The sequence below is a fragment of the Pongo abelii genome, chromosome 17, assembly GCF_028885655.2.
Source record: "Pongo abelii isolate AG06213 chromosome 17, NHGRI_mPonAbe1-v2.0_pri, whole genome shotgun sequence".
Lineage (NCBI taxonomy): Eukaryota > Metazoa > Chordata > Mammalia > Primates > Hominidae > Pongo > Pongo abelii.
This window is the reverse complement of record NC_072002.2, coordinates 91,396,915-91,419,378: the sequence shown is the minus strand read 5'-3', so window position 1 is coordinate 91,419,378 and position 22,464 is coordinate 91,396,915. Positions and strand designations below refer to the sequence as shown.

Sequence of the window (22,464 nt, the reverse complement as noted above, 5' to 3'; positions counted from 1 at the left end):
TATTTAGGTGCTGTGGGTGTGTCATTGCTTTTAGCCTCTCAGCTGATAGTGCTGAGCTTGTATGTCCACACGTCTGTCTTCCTTATCTCCTCCCCTTGCCTCTGCGTCATTGTATAGCTAGCCAGCTAGGCACTGAAAACGATGAGTTAATACTGATACACCCAACTCCAGTCTAACAGTCTCTGTGGCTGACTTCCCCACCAGTGAGGAATCCAGCCCCTGCTCTCCTCGGTATATTTACATATAAGCTCAAGACCAGCATGCACAGAAAGTAGTTTCACGGTTGCTAAACAATCATCACTGTAAGTAAAAAAAAAAAAAAAAAATCAACTAAGTTTAATGATTTATATAGTTTTTTTGAGATAAAATTTACAGAGTGTAAAATACAAATTAAGTGTACAATTGCTTAAGTACTCACCAAGGCATACACCCACGTAATCACAACCTAGATCCTAGAAAACCTTTTTCCATTCAATATCCTTCCCCTGCCATTCAATATCCTCTGAATGAGTAGCAGCCACTTTTCTGATTTCTTTTTCACTAAAAATTACTGTTGCTCAATCTAGAGCTACCTATTGGGAGAATCACAGGGGATGCGGGATTTTGATCCAGTTCCTTTTGCTTAACACAATATATGTGAGATTCATCCATGTTATTACATGTGCTTATAGTTCATTTCTTGTTATTACTGAATAATATTCCGTCATGGAAATATACCACAATCGTTTAAACCATTCCCTTGATAAACATTTGTGTTGTTTTCCACTTTTTAGCTAATGTGAATGAAACTACCATAAGCTATATTTAAGGTTGGTGCAATTACTTTGGTAATTGTATCTTTAGTCTTAAGAGAGATTATCAGACTGCTTTCCAAAGTGTTAGTACCATTTTACACTCTCACTAACAATGTATGAGAGTTCCCATTTTCCCACATTCTCACCAACATTTAGTGCTGACAGGCTTTTTCATGTTACTCATAATAGTGAGTGTTTAGTGGTACCACATTTTAGTTTTAATTTGTATTTCCGTAGTCACTAACGATTTTGAACAATTTTTCACCTTTTTATTATCCATTCATGTATATTCTTTTGTGGCTTATTCAAGTATTTTGCTCATTTTTCTTGAGTTGTTTGTGTTTTACTATTCAGTTGTACAAGCTATTTGTGTGTTCTGGAGACAAATACATCATCAGATATTTGTTTTTAAAACCTTTTCTTCCAGTCTGTGGCTTGCCTATTCATTTCTTTTTTTTTAACTTTTATTTTAGGTTCATGGGTACATGCACAGGTTTGTTATATAGGTAAACTTGTGTCAGGGGTTTGTTGTACAGATTATTATTTCATCACCCAGATACTAAGCCTAATAACCAATAGATATTTTTTCTGATCCCCTCCCTCCTACTCTCTACCCTCAAGTAGGCCCCAGTGTCTATGGTTCCCCTCTTTGTATTCATGAGTTCTTATCATTTAGCTCCCACTTATCAGTGAGAAATGTGGTATTTGGTTTTATGTTTCTGTGTTAGTTTGCTAAGGATGATGGCCTCCAGCTCCATCTGCGTTCCTGCAAAGGACATGATCTCATTCGTTTTTATGGCTGCACAGTATTCCATGGTGTATATGTACCACATTTTCTTTATTCAGTCTACCATTGATGGGCATTTAGGTTGATTCCATGTCTTAGCTATTGTGACCTATTCATTTCTTAATGGTAACTTTGATGGGCAGAAGTTTTTGATATTACTGAAGGCTAATTTATCTCAGTTCTCCTATATACTTACCAATTTCTAATGTCGTCTATAAGAATTCTTTTCCTTTTTCCAAATCTTGAACATATTTTCCTCTGTTTTTATGTAGAACCTTTGTAGTATTATCTTTTATGGTTAGATGTGCTACTTCTCAGATTTCTTTTTGTGTATAGTATAAGGTAGGGGTCAAAGATCTTTAGTTTTTCATATGTATATTCAATTTTTGAAGAATGGTTTGTTAAAAAAAACTTCCCTTTTCCCCCTTTAATTCATCTGATGTCTTTTTCCAAAATTGTTTGATCATGTAAGTATGGGTTTATTTCTCCAATCTTTATTTTAAATAACCTTTCTTTCTTTTTTATGTCAATACTACATTTTCTTGATTACTGTAGCTTTATAATAATATTTGAGGTCAGACAGTGCGAGACTTCCAACATTATTCTTCTTTTTTTCAAGATTTTTATGACTATTCTAGGTCCTTAGAATTTCTATATACATTTTAGGATCAGTTTGTTAATTTCTGTGAAAAAGCATGCTAAGATTATGACTAGGAATGGACTGAATCTCTGTATCAATTTGTGGAACTTGATATCTTAGCAATATTGAGTATTCAAATTTATGAATGCTACATATCTATACTTTTATATATTTCTGGATTTAATTTGCTCATATTTTGTTAATTTCGTATCTATGTTCATAGAGATATTGATCTATAATTTTAAAATAATGTCTGTAAAGTTTTGATATAATTTGCTTGGCCTCATAAAATGCATTGGAAAATAATTCTTTCTCTTGTATTTATGAAAGGGCTTATGTAAAACTGGTATAATTTTTTTTTCTCAAATGTTTGATAGATTCATTGATAAAATGATCTGAGCCTGAAATTTTCTTCATGGGTGGTTTCTGATAATGAAATAAATTTCTATAATACATATACGGCTAGTCAAGGATTTTGTTCACTTCATCTAAGTTATCAAATTTATTGGCAAAAAAAATTTCTTAAGTCTTGAGACTTAAAAAAAATACTTTATATTTTAGAGCAGTATTAGGTTCATAGCCAAATTGAATGGGATGTAGAGAGAGAATTCCCATACATTCCTTGCTCATCCCCACTCACAGATTTCTCCCACTATCATTGGTTATAATTTGTAACATTTGTTACAGGTGATGAGCCTACATTGATACATTGACACATCGTTATCACTGGAAGTCCATAGTTCACATCAGGCTTCACTCTTGGTGGTGGACATTCCAGAGGCTTTGAGTATGAAGTTTTAAAATATTTCCTCATTATGCTTTCAGTTGTGCAGGATTTGCAGTGATACCATTCCTATTATTTTTATACTAGTAATTTGTATTCTCCATCATTTTTCTTGATCAATTTTATTAATCTTTTCAAAGAATGAATGCTTGGCTTGATTAAATTTCTTGATTTTAAATGTCATTAATTTCCTTTTTTATATTTATTATTTCCTTCCTTCTATTTACTTTATTATTAATATGCTCTTCTTTTTATAGCTCCTTGATGTGAAAACTTGGGTCATTTATTTTAAGCCTTTCTTCTTTTTTATTTTTTATTATTATTTTTTATTATTATTATTTTTTAATTTTATTATTATTATACTTTAAGTTTTAGGGTACATGTGCACAACGTGCAGGTTTGTTACATATGTATACATGTGCCATGTTGGTGTGCTGCACCCATTAACTCGTCATTTACATTAGGTATATCTCCTAATGCTATCCCTCCCCCCTCCCCCCACCCCACAACAGTCCCTGGTGTGTGATGTTCCCCTTCCTGTGACCATGTGTTCTCATTGTTCAATTCCCACCTATGAGTGAGAACATGCAGTGTTTGGTTTTTTGTCCTTGCGATAGTTTGCTGAGAATGATGGTTTCCAGTTTCATCCATGTCCCTACAAAGGACATGAACTCATCATTTTTTATGGCTGCATAGTATTCCATGGTGTATATGTGCCACATTTTCCTAATCCAGTCTATTGTTGTTGGACATTTGGGTTTGTTCCAAGTCTTTGCTATTGTGAATAGTGCCGCAATAAACATACGTGTGCATGTGTCTTTATAGCAGCATGATAATCCTTTGAGTATATACCCAGTAATGGGATGGCTGGGTCAAATGGTATTTCTAGTTCTAGATCCCTGAGGAATTGCCACACTGAAACACTTAAATCTATACATCTCCCTCTAAGCACTGCTTTAAACTCATCCAATAGTTTTTGATATTGGTAAATTATGTTTGGCTTAATGTTTCCTCTGTATATATTTGAGGTTCAGCATAAGAGTTTCTCTACACATAGTGAGCTGTAACCCAATTTGATGGGTAAACAGACTGCAACCTGCTCTTGTAACAAGGAGCTGAGTGCCAGCCAATCACAGAAGCAAACTTCAGCCAACCACAGGCAGCCAACTGTTCCACCCAGGTTTAGAGAAGGCGGGTGCCCTGCCAGCCAGTCACAGAAGTGAACGTCAGCCAACCACAGGCAGCCTATTATTCCACCCAGGTTCAGAGAAGTTGGGTACCCAACTGCAGCCAGTCCTGCTGTTCCTGCATCCCATTTTTGTTTTCTGTGTGTCACTTTCCTTTTTCTGTCTATAAATGTTAACTGACCAGGTGGCATCCCTGGAGTCATTCTGAACCTATTCTGGTTCAGGGGGCTGCAGGATTTTCCAGTTGTTCTTTGCTCAGTTAAACTTTGTTAAATTTAATTTGTCTAAAGTTTTCCTTTTAACAATGTGTTGTGTTTTTATGATCATTCAGTTTAAAATAATTTAAAATTTCCCTTTATATTTATTTTTAGTCCTATTGATTATTTAGAAGTGTATTGGAGTGCATTTCTTACTATATTAGTCAGAATTCTCCAGAGAAACAGAACCAATAGGACATGTGTGTGTGTGTGTGTGTGTGTGTGTGTGTGTAGAGATTTATTTTATGGAATTGGCTCACATGATTGTAGAGGTGAGGCAAGTCCAAAGTCTCATAGGGGAGGTTGGTAGGTAGAGACTCAGGAAAGAGTTGCATTTTGAGGCCAAAGGCCTGTAGAACCAGGAGGAGCCAATGTTGCGATGAAGTATGAAGGCAGTTGGCTGGAGAACTCCTCCTTGCTTGGGGGGAAGTCAACCTTTTGTTCTATCGAGGCCTTGGACTGACTGGATGAGGCCCAGCCATCTATGCACGACAGTCTGCTTTATTCCACATTCACCAATTTAAATGTGCGAAGTATACAAGGATACCCTCACAGAAACATCCAGACTTATATTTGACCAGATATCTGGGCATTGTGACCCAGACAAATTGATATATAAAATTAGCCATCACACTTGCTATCCAAAAATCAGGGCATTTTAGATACTTTGATTTTTAATTTAGCAACACTGTGGTCTGAGAATGTGTGCTGTATTATTTTGATTCCATTAAATATATTAAGACTTGTCTTATGGCCCAGAGTATGATCTATTTTGATGAACCTTCCATGTGCAGTTGAAGACAGTGTGCAGTCTACAGTTGCTCAGTGGTTAGTAAAGAATGTGATCTAGTTGTCCAATAAATACTAACGGAGTGGAATTAATATCTCCAACTATGATGCTACATATGTCTATTTCTCCGTTTAGTTCTGCAAATTTTTGTTTCAGGTATTTCAAAGCTTTCATTAGGGGCATGCATTTTTATGGTGATTGATCTTTTTATTATTTTGAATTTTTTTGTCTGGTAATATTTCTTGCCTCAAGGTCTATTTTTCTGATATTAATATAGCTATGGCTAGAGAGGGGTGGGGCAAGATGGCCCAACAGAAGTCTCCACCAATTGTGTTCCTGTGGTGGAATCCCCACAGGAATACCAAATTTAACAACTATCTACACAAAGAGCACCTTCATAAGAACCAAAAATCAGGTGAGCAAACACAGTACCTGATTTTAATGTCGTATCAGTGAAAGAGTCACTGAAACAGTCTTGATGCCACCCCTCCCTCCCTCCCCTCCTCTGGCGGCAGCTGTGTGGGGTGGAAAGAGAATCTATGTGTTTGGGGAAGGGAGAACGTGGCAATTGCAGGAGTTTGCATTGAAACTCCGTGCTGCCAACACCCAGCAGAATTCAGCCAATGCCCATGGAGTAAGCATTTAGATCAGCTCTAGCCAGAGTGGAATTGCTTATCCATGTGATCAGAACTTGAGTTTCAGCAAGCCTTGCCACCATGAGCTAAAGTGTCTGGGTGCTCAATAAACTTGGAAAGACTGCAACTCCTAGGCATCTCCTAGTGCTGTGCTGGGCTCAAAGCCAATGGACGTGTAGGGCACATGACCTAGTGAGACACCAGATGGGGCATCAACAAGAGTGCTTGCATCACCTCCTCCCAACCCCAGGCAGTGGAACTTGCAGTTCCTGGAGAGACTCCTTCCCTCCACTTGAGGAGAGGGAAGAGAAAAGAAGACTGTTTTGCAACTTGGATACCAGCTCAGACACAGTAGGATAGGGCACCAGGCAGAGTTGTGAGACCCTCATTCCAGGTCCTAGTTCCCAAATGACAGTTCTAGACATATCCTGGGCCAGAAGAGAACCCACTGCCGTGAGGGGAAGGACCCACACCTGGCCGGATTCATCACCTGAGGACTAAAGAGCCCTTTAGCAATAAATAATCAGCTGTGGTAACCAGGTAGTACATGCTGTGGCCCTTGGGTGAGACTCTGAAACATGCTGGCTTCAGATGTGATCCAGAATATTCCCAGCTGTGGCTGCTATGAGGAGTGACTGCTTCTGCTTGAGAAAAACAGAGGGAAGAGTACCTTGCAGCTTATGCAGCAGCTCAGCCACGGTGGGGTACAGCACAATGTGGGCTCCTGGGGGCCCTAATTCCAGGCTGTGGCTCTTGGATAGCATTTCTGGACCTGCCCTGGGTCAGAGTGGAGCCTAGATTACTGCAGGCCGTAAGTGAGACCCAGTGCTGTGCTGGCTGTAGATCTGACCCAGTATAGTCCCAGTGGTGGTGGCCATAGGGGTGCTTGCGTCATCCCTCCCCCAGCTCCAGGCAGCTCAAAACAGACTGCAAGCATGACAATAAATACCTTAACTCCTTAATGCCCAGACACTGACGAACATCCACAGGCATCAAGACCATCCAGAAAACATCACCTCACAAAATGAACTTAGTAAGTGACCAGGGACCAATCCTGGAGAGACAGAGACATGTGATATTTCAGAGAATTCAAAATAGCTGTTTTGAGGAAACTCAGAGAAATTCAAGATAACATAGAGAAGGAATTCAGAATCTTATCAGATAAATTTAACAAAGTAATAGAAATAATTTAAAAGAATCAAGCAGAAATTCTGGAGTTGAAAAATGCAATCAACATGTTAAAGAATGTATCAGAGTCTATTAATAGCAGAACTGATCAAACAGAAGAAAGAATTAGTGAGCTTGAAGACAGGCTATTTGAAAATAAACTGTCAGAGGAGACAAAAGAAACAATAAAAATGAATGAAGCATGACTACAAGATCTAGAAAATAGCCTCAAAAGGGCAAATCCAAAAATTATTGGCATTAGAAGGGAAAGATAGGGCTATAAGTCTTATTCAAAGGGATAATAACACAGAAATTCCCATACCTAGAGGAAGGTATCAATATTCAAGTACAAGAAGCTTATAGTAAGGTAGCAGATTTAACCCAAAGAAGACTAACACAAGGCATTTAATAATCAACCTCCCAAAAATCAAACATAAAGAAGGGACCCTAAAAGGAGCAAGAGTAAAGAAATAAATTACAATGGAGGACCAATATGCCTGGTGCAGGCTTTTCAGTGTAAACCTTACAGACCAGGAGAGATTGGCATGACATAGTTAAAGTGCTGAAGGAAAAACCTTTAACCTTAGAATAGTTTAAACAGTGAAAACATCCTTCAAACAGGAAGGAGAAATAAAGACTTTCCCAGACAAACAAAAGTTGAGGAATTTCGTTAACTCCAGACCTGTCCCACAAGAAATGCTAAAGAGTTATTTAATCTGAAAGAAAAGAACGCTAATTAGCAAATAATAACAAATCATCTGAAAGTACAAAACTCACTGGTAATAGTACGTGCCCAGAAAAACACAGAATATTGTAACGCAGTAATTATGGAACATAAACTACTATTATCTTAAGTAGAAAGACTCAAAGATGAACCAATAAAAAATAATAACTACAACAACTTTTCCAGACATAGTACAATAAGATACAGGTACAAACAACAAAAAGTTAAAAAGCAAGGGGAGAAAGTTAAATTGTAGAGTTTTCATTAATGTTCTTTTTGCTTTGTTTATTCATGCAATCAGTGTTAAGTTGTCATCAGTTGTAAGATATGAATTGCTAGCCTCATGGTGACCTCAAATCAAGAAACATACAAAAGATACACAAAAAATAAAAAGCAAGAGATTAAATCATCCCACTAGCGAAAATCACCTTCACTAAAAGGAAGACCAGAAGGAATGAAAGAAGGAAGAGAAGACCACAAAACAATGAGAAAACAAACAACAAAATGGCAAGAGTAAGTCCTAACTTATTAATAATAACATTTAATGTAAATAGACTAAACTCACCAATCAAAAGATGTAGAGTGGGTGAATGGTTAAAAAAGCAAAAGCCAACCGTCTATTGCCTACAAGAAACACACTTTACCTATAAGGACACACATAGACTGAAAATAAAGGGATGGAGAAATATATTCCATGCCAACGGAAGCCAAAAAAAGGGAAGGAGCAGCTGTAATTACATTGGATAAAATAGATTTGAAGACAAAAACTATAAAAAGAGACAAAGGTCATTATAAAATGATAAAGGGGTCAATTCAGGAATAGGATATAACAATTGTAAGTATATATACACTCAACAATGGAGCACCCAGATATATAAGCACAAATATTATTAGAGCTAAAGAGAGAGACAGGCCCCCAATACAATAAAAGCTGGAGACTTCAACATTCCACTTTCAGCATTGGACAGATCATGCAGACAGAAAATAAACAAAGAAACATTGGACCTAATCTGCACTAAAGACAAAATGGATCTAACAAATATTTACAAAACATTTCATCCAATGGTTGCAGAACACATTCTCCTCCTCAGCCCATGGAGCATTCTCAAGGATAGACCATATGTTAGGCTACAAAACAAGTCTTAAAACATTCACTAAAACTGAACTAATATAAAATATCTTCTCTGACTACAATGGAATAAAATGAGAAATAAATAAAGACAGGAATTTTGGAAACTATACAAACATATAGAAATTAAATAATATGCTCCTGAATGACCAGTGGGTCAATGGAGAAATAAAGAAGAAAATTGAAGTTTTTGAGACAAATAATAATTGAAACACAACATATCAAAACCTATGGGATACAGTGAAAACAGTACTAAGAGGGAATTTTATAGCTATAAGCCTCCATATCAAAAAGAAAGAGAAACTTCAAAACCTAGCAATACATCTTAAAGAACTAGAAAAGCAAGAGCAAACCAAACTCAATGTTAGTAGAGGTAAATAAATGATAAACATCAGAGTAGAAATAAATAAAATTGAAATGAAAAAGTAATACAAAAGATTAACAAAATGAAAAGTTGGTTTTCTGAAAAGATAAACAAAATTGACAAACCTTTCACCAAACTAGGAAAAAAAGAGAAAAGACCCAAATAAATCAGAGATGGAAACTGAGACATTACAATCAATACTGCAGAAATTCAAAGGACGATTAATGGCTATTATGAACAACTATATGCTAATAAATTGGAAAATCCAAAAGAAATAAAGTCCTAGACACACACAACCCACCAAGAGTGAACCATGAAGAAATCCAAAACCTGAAAAGACCAATAACAAATAATGATATCAAAGCCATAATAAAGTGTCTCCTAGCAAGCAACAGCCTGGGACCTGATGGCTTCATTGCTGAATTCCACCAAACATTTAAAGAAGAACTAATACCAATCCTACTCAAACTATTCTTAAAAGTAGAGGAGGATAGAATACTTCCAAACTCATTCCTTGAGGCCAGTATTACTCTCATACCAAAACCAAACAAAGGCATATCAAAAAAAGCAAACTATGGACCCATGTTTCTGATGAATATTGATGCAAAATTTCTCAACAAAATACTAGAAAACAAAATTCAACAATACATTAAAAAGATCACTTATCATGGCCAAGTGGAATTTATCCCAGGGATGCAAGGGTGGTTCAACACACACAAATCAATCAATATGATACATTATATCAACAGAATGAAGGATGAAACCATATAATCATTTCAATTGATACTGAAAAGGCATTTGATAAAATTCAACATCCCTTCATGATAAAAAAAAAAAACCCTCAAGAAAAACAGTATGGAAAGAACATACCTGAACATAATAAAAGCCATATATGACTGACCCACAGCTAGTGTCATAATGAATGGGGAAAACCTGAAAACCTTTCCTCTAAGACCTGGAACATGACAAGAATGTCCACTTTCAACACTGTTATTCAACATAGTACTGGAAGTCCTAGCTAGAGGAATTAGACAAGTGAGGCAAATAAAGGGCATCCAACTTGGAAAGGGAGAAATCAAATTATCCTTGTTTGCTGATGATATGACCTTATATTTGGAAAAGTCTGAAGACTCTACAAAACAACTATTAGAACCGATAAATTCAGTAAAGTTGCAGGATACAAAATCAACATACAAAGACCAGTAACATTTCTATATGCCAACAGTGAACAATCTGAAAAAGAAATAAAAAAGTAATCCCATTTACAATAGCCACAAATAAAATTAAATACCTAGGAATTAACTTAACCAAAGAAGTGAAGGATCTCTGTAATGACAAAGAAGTGAAAGATCTCTGTAATAAAAACTATAAAACACTGATGGAAGAAATTGAATAGACACCAAAACATGGAAAGATGTTCCATGTTGATGGATTGGAAGAATCAACATTGTTAAAGTGACCCTGCTACCCAAAGCAATCTACAGATTCGATGCAATCTCTGTCAAAATACCAATGATATTCTTCACAGAAATAGAGAATACAATTCTAAAATGTATATGGAACCACAAAAGACCCAGAATAGCCAAAGCTATCCTAAGCGAAAAGAAAAAAACTGGAAGAATCACAATACCTAACTTGAAATTATACTACAGAGCTATAGTAACCAAAACAATATGGTACTGGCATAAAAACAGACACATAGAACAATGGAACAAAATAGACACATAGAACAATGGAACCCAGAAACAAATCCATACACTTACAGTGAACTCATTTCTGACAAAGGTTCTAAGAACATACACTGTGTAAAGAAAAGTCTCTTCAATAAATGATGCTGGGAAAACTGGATATCCATATGCAGAATGAAACTAGACCCCATCTCTTGCCACATACGTAAATCAAATCATAATGGATTAAAGACTTAAATATAAGACCTCACACCATGAAACTACTAAAAGAAAACATTGGAGGAACTCTCCAGGACATTGGAGTGGGCGAAGATTTCTTGAGTAATACCCCGCAAGCACAGGCAACCAAAGCAAAAATGGACAAATGGGATCACATCAGGTTAAAAAGCTTCTGCACAGCAAAGTAAAAAATCAACAAAGTGAAGAGACAACCCACAGAATGGGAGAAAATATTTGCAAACTACTCATCTGAGAAAGGATTAATAAAAAGAATATGGAGTTCAAGCAACACTATAGGGAAAATATAATAATCTGATTAAAAATAATTTAATTGTACATTAAGAAAACTAAGAGTATAATTGGATTGTTTGTAACACAAGGGATAAATGCTTGAGTTGATGGATACCCCATTTACCCTGATGTGATTATTACACATTGCATGCCTGTATCAAAATCTCTCATGTACTCCATAAATACATACACCTATTATGTACCCATGAAAATTGAAAATAAAATGTAGCTATTACAGTTTATTTTTATAAAATATATGTAATGTATATTTAACCCTTTTACTTTCAACCTGTATATTTACGTTTTACGTTGATATTTATATTTACAGGAATCTAGTAGCTAGCACATCATTGAGGTTTACATTTTTTATCCTGTCTCAGAATCCCTGCCTTTTGCTTGGATGAAAATTAACTTACACTCAATGTAATTATTAATATAGTCTATTTGTGGTTTATTCTTTTGTTTTCATTTATCTTTTTTGTTTGTTGGGTTGTTCCTTTATTCTTCCTTTCCTCTTTTATTTTTGGTTATTCAAATATTCTTTTAGGCGTCTATTATAATTCTTTAATTGTCTTTTTGGCTATAGCACTTTACATTATGTGTTAGTGATTGCTGTAGAGATTACACTGCACCTTTAATAATGCTATGCTTAGGGTTAATATTGTACTATTTCACATAATTAGTAAGAAATTTATAACAGCATAGTTCCTCCATCCTTTGTGCTATTGTTGTTATATGTATATTACAACTATGCATGTTATTATTTTTACAATGCATTGCTGTAATATTTAAATAGTGACATGTCTTAAATAAATTGAGAAAATTATAACTTTTGATAGCAACCTACACGACTACCACTTTTAGTATTCTTCTTTCCTTCTTATAGATCTACCTGGTGTCATTTGCCTTCAGACTACAAAAATTTACTTGTTATGCAGATATATACGGAACAAGAAATAAGTGTTTTTGTTTTATGTTCATTTTTAAATAATAGTTTTACTTGATAAAGAATTCTGGGCTTACAGTTTCTTTCAGCACTTTGGTGATGTTAATTCCATTTCCTTCATTGTGTCTGGTGAGAAGATAAATATCACTGATATTGTTTTCTTGTATGTAATGTGTCTTTTCCTTCAGCTATTTTCAAGATTTTCTTTTCTCTTTGAATTTTTTTTTTTTACTGGGAGTTCACTGAGAGCCTTGAATCTGCAAGTTTATATTCTTCACTGAATTGGAAACATTTCAACCTTATTTCTTAATTTTTTTGCTTTGCCCTTATGGAACTCCAATTATGTGTATAAATTTATTTATTTATGTATGTATTTATTTATTTATTTTTGAGACGGAGTCTTGCTCTGTTGCCAGGCTGGAGTTGAGTGGCACGATCTCGGCTCACTGCAGCCTCTGCCTCCAGGGTTCAAGCTATTCCCCTGCCTCAGCCTCCTGCATAGCTGAGACGACAGGCACGCACCACCACGTCCAGCTAATATTTTGTATTTTAGTAGAAATGGGGTTTCACCACTTTGGCCAGGAAGGTCTTGATCTCCTGACCTCATGATCCGCCTGCCTTGGCCTCTCAAAGTGCTGGGATTACAGGTGTGAGCCACCACACCTGGCCTGTGTATAAATTTATAACTTGGATATTCTCCTTTAGGTATGTGAGATGCTGTCCTTCTATTTATTTGTTTTTTTCTACCCTCTCTATTCTTCAGGTTGTATTATTGTGTACATTCATTTTCAATTTTACTGATTCTTGTGCTACTTCACTATATTCACTCTCAGTTAATGGAGTTCTCAGTTCTATAATTTTCATTTGGTTCTTGTTTTAATAGTTTCTCTTGCTCTGCTGTATTTGCCATTTTTTCATTGATTATGACTATATTTTCCTTCAAGTTTTTGAACATATTTATAATAACTGATTTAAGTTATTTTCTGCTAATTTTTAATATATAGGATATCTTGGAGTCAGTTTTTTTTTTTTTTTTTTTTTTTTTTGAGATGGAGTCTCGCTCTGTCGCCCAGGCTGGAGTGCAGTGGCACAATCTCAGCTCACTGCAAGCTCCACCTCCCGGGTTCACACCATTCTCCTGCCTCAGCCTCCCACGTAGCCAGGACTACAGGTGCCCGCCACCATGCCTGGCTAATTCTTTTTGTATTTTTTTTTAGTAGAGATGGGTTTCACCATGTTAGCCAGGATGGTCTCCATCTCCTGACCTCGTGATCTGCCCGCCTCGGCCTCCCAAAGTGCTGGGATTACAGGCATGAGCCACCGCGCCCTGCTGGAGTCAGTTTTGATTGTCTGCTTTTTCTCTTGACTATGATTGCTTCTTCTTTTTTTTTTTTTTTTTTTTTGCATGTCTACTAATTTTTGATTGGGTACTTGAGAGTCTGGCTATTACACTGCAGACTTTGGATTTTCTTATATATCTTTTGAAGAACATTCTAGCAGTCAATTACCCAGGCTGAACTCAAACTCCAAACCCTGTTTCTCTGTCACCACTAAAATCTCTCCCTTTTACTCATCTTTTCTGCTGATCCTCCTGAAGTTTCTCCTGTGCATATGTAAATCAGAAATTAGCTAAAATTTTGGGCAGACTTTATATTTGGAAGTAGAACTTCTCATTTGTGTATCATCCTTTCTGTGATTTCTTCTTTCAATTTCTAGCACTCTGGTGGTCCCAAATTTTGTATTCTGACTTCTTAAGGCAGTAATCCCTGGCTTTCCACTTGAGTCTCAGCAGCTTTATTCCACCCAGGTGAGCGTGTGCTCTCAGGAAAAAGCCACATAATCCCGCACCTCACCCTGTGCAGGCCCCTCTTTAAAATATTAAGTTCCCTCAGGTTTTGTGCCTCCTTTTCATTAATCTCTAATTAGGTGATTTTTATATTTTTTTCAAAGTTTATATTTTTTATCCGTTGGAAGTTAGTCTAATATAAGCTACTCTTTTATTAACAGAAGAGGAATTCATGATCTCATCTTGATTAGAGGTACGATTGAGCATATTTTCATAAATTTTATGTCATTTGATTTCTCTCTTGTGGAAAGCTTATTTATATCCATTGCCTTTTTGCTTGGCTTTTTCTCATTGATTTGAAGAAACTCCTTGTGTTTTACGGATATTAATTTTCTGTTTTAACTAATTTACATATTTTCTCCCTCTATTTTCATTAGTGAATTCTTTCCTTCATAAAATTATAGAAATGAAGAAAATCTATACAGCCAGTTTGGAAACCAAAAGAAACAGATGTAAAATGAAACTCGATAGCAACTTAGCTTCAGGTTGCCTGGTTTTTCCGGCCTTGAGCAGACATTCAGTTTGAGAAATTACAGAAAATAATAGAAACCCACAGACTTTCTCTAGGAAAGGCCGAAGTGATGAAGTGGAAGGAGAAATCTCATATATCAGTGATAGTGGTAAAATTTGGGTTTTCAAATACAGTAATCCACACTATTGTCAATGTGTGGTCCTATTGGGGGCATAGCTAACTGGTGCATTTTTCCTTCGATCAAAGAGTATTGTGTCACCGAAGTCCAGGGTTAGGCTAAGAAAAGAACTGTGAGCTGTTAGACCTTGGGCAGTTTGTCAGCCTGTTTTTCTCTTTGTAAAATGAGATCAATACCGACTAATTTGTAGGATTATGGTGAGAATTAAAGATGGCATGTAAAGTACCTAGAAGAGTATTCAAATTGGTATCATCTGCTATGTGTAAACACTAGAAAGTGAATTAACTTTTCTTCTATATCTTAATCCCAGATAGAACGAGATTTTTCTGTAAATAATGTCTCATAAATTCAATTATTTACATATCTGCTTCTGTTACTTGAAGGATATGTACATAAACACTTATTGTAGAAAGAAGAAATCCATCCTTCGTTAATACAACACCAGTTTCCTAAATTTCCTCTCTCAGAGTTAAGAAAGTAGTTTCCCTCTACCTACTTCAAAGGATTCTTTATCATGAACCATTGGCCTGAACATTCCTTATGAAAGACAATTGTGTAGGTAGTTTTGAGCATAACCCGAGATAGTCTCTTTAGTGTGTGAACTGGTTAGGATGGCCACAAAGCTTCCCCTTAATGACAAAAGAGCTTGAGCAATGCAACAAACAAACAAGCGAACAAACATTATTATTAATTAGAAAAAAAGGTGAAACCAGAAAATGACTGTGGAAATTGAGTGTTAGTAAGATTGGGAATGTGCTACCAAAGAAAAGCATAGACTATCCCTCTCCAAGGAGCTTTGTGAAATACAAAACCTCCTCATAAGTTCCTGTTTGGAAAGGGATAGGAAATACCAAATCTGTAGCCTGACCAATTCCATGAGCATTTAACTCACCCCACTTAGTGTGTCTTTAAACTGAAACCCCCCAAGAAGCAGTAGGTCCCCCTAAGCCTGAGCTCCAGACCAGTCGTTCTCTGTCCCTGCAGCCCCTTCACTTCCTCTGCCTCATACATCCACCCGATCCACCCCAGGTTGCTGTGCTGACCTCTGCTTCTGAGAATCGGTCCCACCTCCCTTTGTGCTTCTGTAGGGAGGGGTGTGGAGGGTGCATGCTGGTCAACACTTTCACAAAAGCAGCAAGTTTGAGATGAAATCCTCTTTCCTCCAGGCTGGGGGCAAACATAGTCATGGGAACAGCAGCAAAACGCAGTGCTCTGTGCTTGTGGCCCATGGCTGAGCCTCCCAGCTTCTTCCCCAGATGTTTTGGGAGTCTGGTGGGTGCAGTGGGGTGGCCTCTGCTTTTTGCCCTGCAGTGACTGCTCTTTTCTTCCTCTACTCTCTGGACCCCTGACTGGATTTCCTTATCAGAGACAGCCATTGATTATTGCTGAAGTCACAGATGCACATTGCTCACCTCCACGAGGTTTAGGTTTAGCTCAAGAGAAAGGGCTCTTGGAGAAATGCAGTAGTGGATTTACTATCTCGTGGGGTTTACCTTGACTTTCTTCCTTTCTTTACATTGCGAGGCTTCTTTCAAATTTTCCATCTTCAGCTTTCTTCTCTTTACCTTTGAGCCTCAAGTTGTCATGAGCAGAAGTTTGACTAGGCAGGCTGATGTGGTGGCATTTATTTTCTTCTTAAAAACATGTGCTTGGCCGGGTGCGGTGGCTCACGCCTGTAATCCCAGCACTTTGGGAGGCCGAGGCGGGCAGATCACGAGGTCAGGAGATCAAGACCATCCTGGCTAACATGGTCTCTACTAAAAATACAATAAGAATTAGCCGGGCATGGTGGTGTGCGCCTGTAGTCCCAGCTGCTTGGGAGGCTGAGGCAGGGGAATGGTGTGAACCCGGGAGGTGGGGCTTGCAGTGAGCTGAGATCGCACCACTGCACTCTAGCCTGGGTGACAGAGCAAGACTCCGTCTCAAAAAAAAAAAAAAAAAACCCAACCAACCAACAAACAAAAAAAAATGTGCTTTCCCAGAAATAATATAAACAACACGACACACTCACCATATTTAGCAGAGAGAAGCAGTTTTAGTATTTAAAGAGTCGTCATTTTTCAGAGTGATGTCCCTGCCCTGTCTCTGTCTCCTTACCTGTTTGGCCTGGGGCAGGTGATTTAGCATCCTCGTATGTGAAAGGTCGGGCCTGCATTAGGTATTTCAGGTTCACAGAGAGAGCAGCTGGGAGAACTTTCTTCCTCTGAGTACATTTTCCTAAAGTGATACTGTTTAGAATATATACATTTATGTTAATTAGCATATAATTAACAATTTTAAAGTCCACGCTTTGGTGTCATTCAATACATTCACAATGTTGTGTAAGCACCCACCCCTATTTAGTCCCCAAACCTTTTAACCTGCCCAAAAGTATACCTCGTACCCAGTCAGCAGTCCATCTCCCTTGCCTCCTACCCACTAGTCTTAGAACCATTAGACTGGTTTTTGTCCCCACAGGTTTACCTATTGTGGAAATATCATATACACAACATATGGTCTTTTGTGTATGACTTATTTCACTTGGCATAATGCTTTCAGTGTTCATTCACATTGTACCATGTGTCAGCAGTACTCCATTCCTTTTTATGGCTGAATAATATTCCGTTGTATTGATGTACCACAATTTGTTTACCCATCCATCCATCAGCGTGCATTTGGGTCATTTCTACTTTTTGGTGATTGTGAACAATGCTGCTGTGACCCTGTGTATTCATATACTTGTTTGAGACCTGTTTTTAATTCTTTTAGGTATATACCTAGGAGTGGAGCAAGTGATACCTTTTGAAAAATTTTTAAAATGAGCATAGGTTGGTATGATGCTTGTTATGTCTGTGATGATGAGAAATGAGTGACAGCATGTGGAAGTGAGTGTGCAAGACACTAGCCCTCCCTTGGTGTGCCTGTTCCTCCACCCATGTGATGTTTATTGACATCAACTAAGCTAGGCTGGATGAGGACAGGAGGCAGGAAGAGCTGCCATTGTGTAGCATACACACATTTTGCCTGCTTATTCAACCAAATACTCATTGTGGTCTACTGTAAAGGGATTTTGCAGATGCCACTGAATCCTTCTCAGCTGACCTTAAGTAAGTGGAGCATGCTGGTGGGTGTGGTCAGCAGAGCTCTGCACAGGAAGGCTCAGGTATTCCTTGCTCTGGACTCCAAATAGCATCAAGGTGTTCATGGCTCACCCTGCACTGGGGCCACCCTTCCTGACTGCCTGCCCTACGAGATTTTAGATCTATTTTTCAGTCTCATGATCACACAGAGCAATTCTTGACACACAGTTCTCCATGTCTCTCTGTCTGTATTTGTCTGTCTGTCTCTTTCAGTGGTTCTGTTTTTCTGGTTGAACCCTGACTGACACACCCAGCAATAGCCCAGACCCTCATTCAAGCTTGGCTCAGCCTCCTCCATGAGGTCTGGGCCAGTAATCGATGTGTGTGAACGTTCAGGTGGGAACTGAAGCAACCGGAGTAACCGTGACCTTTTCAAGGGAGCAGACATGACGTAGGTCTTGCCTCTGCTGCTGTCAGGGAATAGTGTTTCTGATTGTTTAAGAAAACATAGAAACAGAGTTATAGAAAATTTGTAAATGTTGACAACTAATTGGAACTCCTTAACAAACAATGATTGAGACTTCTGTGCCTGGAAAGATGGGGTAAATATAGTTTTCTCTATTCCTCCCATTAAGCACAACTAACCCCGCTGGACATGATACATACAACACACATAAGATGAGTGTGGGCCGGGTATGGTGACTCACGCCTGTAATCCCAGCACTTTGGGAGGCTGAGGCAGGCGGATCACAAGGTCAGGAGATTGAGACCATCTTGGCCAATGTAGTGAAACCCCGTCTCTACCAAAAATATAAAACATTAGCCGGGCGTGGTGGTGGGCGCCTGTAGTCCCAGCTACTTGGAAGGCTGAGGCAGAAGAACGGCATGAACCTGGGAGGCAGAGCTTGCAGTGAGCTGAGATCGCGCCACTGCACTCCAGCCCGGGCGAAAGTGCGAGACTCATCTCAAAAAAAAAAAAAAAAAAAAGACTGTGAAAGGCAGGAGAGAGGAGGCTGGCATCCCAGTGACCTTGGGTTTTCTGGGTTTTCCTTTTGCCTTATAAGTCCCAGACTTAGAGCTAAAGAAGCTGGCAACCTGGAAAAGTCAACATGCTCAGATGAAAGCAGCCCCTACAAAACTTGCTCTCTTGTCAGAGGAGCAGGAAAGAAGCAGTCAAGTACAACAGAGAACTTTTAGACAGTAACCGCTCCATCAGTGAAACACTGCAAGAAAACTGTGGCCCCACCCACCAGAAAAGGCCTGATGGAGAACCTAGACATGTGGACCGAGGCAGCCAATTACCCACTAGGGTGGTGTCAGAGAAGGCTGCATTCCAGGAGATGGGAGTTTCATCCTGCTGGCTGGCAATGATGCCTGTGTCAGTGCAGACCACTTTGGGAACCTGGACTTCCCTTCCTGCCATGCACTGAATTGTATCCTCCAAAACTCATATGCTGAAGCCTTAACCCACAACATGATTGTGTTTGGAGACAGGCTCTACAAGGAGATAATTATGTTAAATGTGGTCATAAGGGTGGGACCCTGGTCCTACAGGATTAGTGTCCTTATACAAAAGAGGAAGAGAGAGATGAAAGTCCATGTGAAGACACAACAAGAAGGCTGCTGTCTGCAAGCCATAAAGTGAGCCCTCACCAGACATGGGCTCTGCTGGCACCTTGATCTTCAACTTCTGGCCTCCAGAACTATAAGAAAATTACTGTCTGTGGTTTAAGATGCCCAGTCTTTGGCAGTCTGAGTGGTAAGGAGGCCCCTTCCTGCCCCTCTGGTTTGGGGTCAGAGTGCTGGTGTCATTCAAGGCTGTGAAGGGAGCAGACGCCTGGCTTTCCAGCCCCTTCTGGACAGGAAAGTATCAGCAGAGGCTTGTGGGAGGGCAGAAACCACCTCCACCACAGTAATGACCAGCCCCACCCTGGGTGTCAGTGGAGTGCAGCTGAGGCTCTTGGACTTCTGTCCTCATTTGACAGTGGTGAGGTGGTGGCCCCCTTCCCCACTGGAGGGGTGCCAGAGGGAGCCAGCTAAAAGAAAGGTTTAGAGAAGACCCAGAGCTGCGTAAGACAATACCCAAAATGTCCGTGTTTCAATGGAAAACCGCTTGTCATATGAAGAATCAGGGAGATCCCAAATGGAATGAAAAAAGATGATCAGAAGCTGCCAAGACCAAAGGTCAGAGGTGTTAGAATTATCCAAAATGGGTTGAAAGAAGCCCTACAACAATGTGTCAACGAGCTGGTATGAACACACTTGAAACAAATGAATGAAACAGAAAGTCAGAGAAAAGAAATAGAAAATCCCAGCAAAGAAATAGAAAGCCTCAGCAAAATAGTAGAAAGTATAAAGAAGAAAACTGAAATTTTAAAAGTGAAAAATACAATAAGGGGAATAAAATTTCAATGGACAGGCTCAAGGGATGAACGAGGGGAAGGAGGAGTCAGTGAGTTGGGAGTGAACACAACAGTAAGGAAACAAGCCAATTAGAAACAGACAAAAGTCATAAACAGCTATTTCACCCCAGAAGATATACAGATAGAAAATAAGCGTCCAAAAATATGTTTAACATCATTAACCACTGGGGAAATGCAAATTAAAACCACAATGAAATATCACTACACATTTATCAAAATGGCTAACATAAAAAAATAGGGTCAACATCAAATTCTGGTGAAGATGCAAAGAAATGGAGTCATTCATATATTACTGGTTGGAGTGTAAAATGGTACAGCCACTCCAGAAAAAAGTTGGACAGTTCCTTAAAAAAATGAAACACACACTTAACATGCAATCCAGCAATCACACTCCTGGGCATGTATCTCAAAGAAATGCAATGTATTTTCACACCAGCACTGTCCATGGATGTTCATAGCAGCTTTGTTAATAGTAACCTCACCCTAGAAGCAGCAGCCACATGACGCAGCAATAAACTGGAGTCTTATTAATACACACAACAATCTGGACAAATCTCCAGAGAATTATTTTGTTTCCAAGAGCCAGACTCAAAAGTTAAATGCTGTTTGATTTTATTGACATAATATTCTAGAAATGATTATAGGAATGGGGAACAGCTTGTTTCCACTGGTAAAGATGGGGTGGGTATGGAGGGACGTGGGTGTGTCTGTAAAAGGGTGAAAGGAGGGAGAGTTGTGGAGAAGGTAATGTTCTGCATCCCGGCTAGGTTAATCCTGGTGGGATGCTGCACTCTAGTTCTGTAAGATGTTACCATTCAGGGAAACTGGAGAAAGAGTGCAAGGGATCCTCTGTATTATTGCTTTTCTTTTCTTTATTTTTTTTTGAGACAGAGTCTCATTCTGTCACCTGGGCTGGAGTGCAGTGGCGTGATCTCGGCTCACTGCAACTTCTGCCTCCTGGATTCAAGTGATTCTCTTGCCTCAACCTCCCAAGTAGCTGGGATTACAGGGATGCAACACCACATCCAGCTAATTTTTGTATTTTTAGTAGAGACGAGGTTTCATGATGTTGGCCAGGCTGGTCTTGAACTCCTAACCGCAGGTAATCTGCCCACCTTGGCATCCCAAAGTGCTGGATGTATGTATTATTTCTTACAACTGCATGCAAATCTACAATTATCTCAAAATAAAAAGTTTAATCAACCCCCCCAAAAAATATTGGCATACAAATGTGTAGAATTACTAATAATTCCTTCAATTTCTAACATGCAAAACTTTTATCACAGGTACAATCATCTCTATACTTTCCGGAGCTCATTGACTATTTGGGGCAGTCATGTCTGGTTGCTGATGGAAAACCTGGAACCGTGTGACCATTGCAGGCACTCCAATGAATAGCCATCATCAATATGAAACGTGGATCCATGGCCATGAAGAAACTTATTTCTCTAAACCATTGCAATAATTTATGAGTTCTTTTTCCTTCACAAGACTTAATTAGCCCTGCAATAGAATCACAAGATGGAGGTGCATGACTCTACCTTGAGTCATGGGGCCGTTCTAAAAAACATCTGGTTACTCCAGATTCATCCATGTAAGGCCAGGTGGAAAAGGCAGTTGAGGAAGTTTTGATGTCTCTTGACAGGTGGATCCTTATGTTGGTCAACATGTCTGCATAAGAAGCACCTCATGACAAATCACATGTGAGTATTTGATTCCAGAGGCTGAGCTATTCAGAGGCTCTGATTAGGATTATTGGACAAGATTCTAGACCTTTTCAGAGATTGATGCTTAGTTACTATTCTAGTGAGCTGATTATAGGATGTCAAAGTCCATTGGCAATATCTCCATAACTTATGAACTTAGCACAGTTCAACTGGTGACAGTTTTGGAAATACTTTTACCATAGAATTAAGCAGAAATCTCAGCTTTTAAAAACATTTTTATTGCTTTATGGAACTATATGGATTTGTTTATGTTTGTTGGCCATCCATTTATTTATTCCATAAACATTTATTAGATACTTCAAAAAATAGTCCATTCTGACCTGTTTTTATCAAACAAACATTGTGTTTATACGTCCA

At 38.4% G+C, this 22,464-nt stretch overlaps 1 long non-coding RNA gene across 1 annotated transcript in view; it reads left to right on the top strand.

Annotated features, from left to right (window-relative positions):
- The first annotated feature begins 16,627 nt into the window (after nt 1-16,627).
- LOC134760310 (uncharacterized) overlaps nt 16,628-22,464 on the top strand; it is a 130,343-nt gene continuing 124,506 nt past the window's right edge. The window contains exons 1-2 of the long non-coding RNA XR_010137633.1: nt 16,628-17,705; nt 21,667-22,083. This is a non-coding gene — a long non-coding RNA (uncharacterized LOC134760310). The remainder of the gene's footprint in view (nt 17,706-21,666; nt 22,084-22,464) is intronic.